The 3700-nt window shown below is 55.5% G+C and overlaps 1 protein-coding gene across 1 annotated transcript in view; it reads right to left on the bottom strand.

Annotated features, from left to right (window-relative positions):
* LOC310664350 (coronin-7-like) overlaps positions 1-3700 on the bottom strand; it is a 103754-nt gene that overhangs the window by 53312 nt on the left and 46742 nt on the right.

The following is a 3700-nucleotide window of genomic DNA, read 5'->3' as shown; positions in this document are numbered from 1 at the left end:
GAGGTGTTTCTGGAGTGTGATGAGTGGGTAGAAGGGGGGCTGGAGGGTTGCGTGCGACTGGGGTGGGGTCCTCGCCCCCTGCTGTAAGGGCCGGTGGCCGGAAGGGAGAGGTGGGGGTCTTGGACAGGAGGGGAAGTTGAGGCACAGCCTCGCTGCACTTGGGGAGGGTGGGCAGGAGGCTGAGGACCCCCCCCCTTCACTCAGGGACAGGGGCGAAGACCACTCACTGCGAGGAAGACCCCCCCCTCCAAGACGGGGAGACTTATACCGTGTCCAAGGTGCTTTAGTTAAGATTCCTGCATTGCGGGGGGGGGGGGGCACAGCTAGATGACTCTTGGGGGTCCCTTCCAACTCTTAAGATCTGGTGATTCTCATACCCTCCAAGTGTCCCGGTTTTCCCGGGACACTCGCGAAATTACAGAAGCTGTCCTGGTTCATGATTAAATCCCGGAATGTCATGGTTTCCCTTTTTTCCCTTCCTCCACATCTCGGAGAACAATTAAAAGTGGAGAGAGAGAGAGGGGAGATAGAGAGGGGAGTCCTGTTTCTGCTGAAAATAAAATCCCTGTACCAAATGAAGGAAATGGTGAGGCTGCCATACAGAGCCCTTCCTGTAATTTTGAAGAAAAAGGCCACCAAACCACTTGAAATTCTTTCAGTTGAAATGCTTCCGCAGCCAGCCATTTCTTAGGAAAAGCAGCGAGTGCCGATTCCTTTATTGTAAATAGAGAGTCACAGGGTCTACTCAGAAGCAAATCCTACTGTAGTCCATGGAGCTTACGCCCAGGTAACTGGGTCAAGACGGGGCAGCCTACAGTCTGAAGCATTTTTGCTCAGAACGAAGTCCCACTGACTTCAATAGGATTTGCTCTCTGGTATGTTCCTGATCAATCTCACAGTTTCCATTTAGTATTTATTATCGTTATATCATTATCATTATTCTCCGCCTTTTCCCCTGGTGGGGACTTGCGGCAGCTTACAGCTAAAATTCTATCTCCATTTATTTGTGGAAGGTGTACACGATTCCTTTCCCCGCACATTTACCCTTTACAACAATCCTGCGAGGCAGAGAGGTTGCCATTGGCTGGAGGTGACCGATGTCGATGAGCAGGTGACGTCTGTCTGTGCCGCAAGCTCAAACTCTGGAGAAGCTTCCTGATGGGAGGACAGGGCATCCCTATTTTATCAGAGAAATGTTGGCGGGTATGGATTCTATCTAGCTCAATACTGTCTACACGGGCTGGCAGCAATGGCTCTGGTGTCAGGCAGGGCACGTTCCCAGCAGCCAGTGCCTGGAGACTGAACTTGGGGCCTTCTGCTCTGCCATGGAGCCACGATGGCCGTTCCCCTCCGGACACTGCGAGGACCGATCCGCCGAAGGGGAGCCAGCGGTTTCTGCCGGTCCCTTCCAGAAATCCTTGAGGATGCTCAGAAGGAGATGCTGAGCTCAAGAGGCAGTTTCGACACCTTGCCAGAGTCTCTAGGGCAGAGGTCAGCAAACGTTTTCAGCAGGGGGCCGGTCCACTGTCCCTCAGACCTTGTGGGGGGCCGGACTATATTAAAAAAATGAACAAATTCCTATGCCCCACAAATAACCCAGAGATGCATTTTAAATAAAAGGACACAATCTACTCATGTAAAAACACGCTGATTCCAGGACCGTCCGTGGGCCAGATTTAAAGGGTGATTGGGCCGGATTTGGCCCCCGGGCCTTAGTTTGCCTACCCATGCTCTAGAGCAGCCTTTCTCAACCTGTGGGTCCCCAGATGTTGTTGGACTACAACTCCCATCATCCCTGAGGTCTGGCCTTGCTAGCTAGGGGTGATGGGAGTTGTAGTTCAACAACATCTGGGGGCCCACAGGTTGAGAAAGACTGCTCTAGGACAAGGCTGGGAAGGACCCCCTGCCCCAGAGACTCGGGGCAGCTGCTGCCATCAGAGCAGGCACTACTGGGAAGCCAACCTCTCTTCCCGCACGGGCCTGATCCAGCAACTGGAGCGGGCACGGCTGCCTGCAAGGTGTGCCAAAACGCCTCGGTTTCTTTTCCGCCAGAGCCAAGCCCAGGTCCTGTTGACACAGCTGCCTCCCATTCCAGACTCCTCTCGCCGGCCAAGAGTCCAGGGCGGCTTCCCTCTCCCCACCCGCGGCCGGCTGCGCATGGACCGGGCGAGCGCCACATGGATCTGATTAGACGGAGGGGCTTTCCGAGGCTGGATTGCACGGCCGCGGCCCCACCTAGCAGGAACGCAGCTCTTTCCCTGTGGCTGGGGGGGGGGCAGGGAAGGGGGCACAGCGGATGCTCAAGATGGGGTGGGGGACTTTCCTAACGTCTTGGTTCCAGGCACAGCCTGGGGGCGCTGAGCGCTGGGCAGGGGCGTCTTCATGCGCCAATGTTGCCTCTGCCACGCTCTTGTTAAGAGGACTGGCTGTGCCACCGGGGCATCGGTTCAAGGTATTTTGCTGCCCGAGGCAGAGCGGAAAACAACATCCCCACCCCTGTCAAGCAGCAGAGTTGTGAATTTTGTGCCCTGTTCTGGTCGCCCCACCTCCAGACAGATACGGAAGAGCCGGGAAAGGTTCACAATACAATCAAGGGGGTGATGGGAGGAAAGGATGTGGCATTTGGGGGGGGGGGATTGGTTCAGAGCAAAGGGGAGCAAAAGGCAACATGATAGGAGTTTGTAAAATCATGCCTGGCACAGGAAAAGTGGACGGAGGAAAGTTTTTCTCCCTCTCTCGTATTACTCAAACTTGTGGACATCCAATGTTGGACAGATAAAAGCATGGGTAGGCAAACTAAGGCCCGGGGCCGGATCCTGCCCAGTTGCCTTCTCAATCCGGCCCGTGGACGGTACGAGAATCAGCGTGTTTTTACATGAGTAGAATGTGTCCTTTTATTTAAAATGCATCTCTGGGTTATTTGTGGGGCATAGGAATTAATTCATTCCCCCCCAAAATATAAATTTAGCCCCCCACAAGGTCTGAGGGACTGTGGAATGACCACCTGCTGGAAAAGTTTGCTGACCACTGGATAAAAGGAAATCCCTCCTGCAGCACCAACTAAGGAACTCCCTGCCCTAGGAGACGGCGGTGACCACCACCTTGGCTGGTTTTAAAAGAGGACCGGTCCAATTCCTGGCGGATGAGAAGAGGGCAATCAATGGCTCCCAGCCAGGGTGGCTCTGCTCTGCCTCCACCGCCGGAGCCAGCGATGCTCCTGAATCCCAGTCGCTGGAAACCCCAGAGATGGGGATCTTGGATTCAAATCCTGCTTGTGGGTTTCCCAACAAAGGCATCTAGTTAACCACTGTGAGAACAGGATGCCATAAGGACGGGCTCCACCCAGCAGAGGAAGAAGCTTCTCGGGCACCTGGGGCGAACCGCCCATAAGGCTCCACACCGCCTGCCCGCTGCCTCACCTCCCCAGTTGTAGGGCGGCTGAGGCCCCGCTGCATGCCCTATCCCTATGGGCGCTGCATGCTCCGTGCCATGCTGCCACCTGATGCCCATAGGGATGAGACGCACAGCAGGGCCTCAGTCGTCCTACAGCTGTGGGGGGAGGGCAGCAGGCAGACAATGCAGAGCCTGTGGGTGCCAAGATGCGTGGCTCGTGCACGTTGCCAGCTGCGGGGTGATGAGTGCAGCCTGCCATTTTGTCACACACCCCCATCAGGGTGGCACCTGGGGCGGTCCACACAGC

This window comes from Podarcis tiliguerta (assembly GCF_965153285.1).
Source record: "Podarcis tiliguerta genome assembly, chromosome: 14".
Lineage (NCBI taxonomy): Eukaryota > Metazoa > Chordata > Lepidosauria > Squamata > Lacertidae > Podarcis > Podarcis tiliguerta.
The sequence above is the reverse complement of the archived record's forward strand: the minus strand, read 5'-3'. Positions and strand labels throughout refer to the sequence as shown.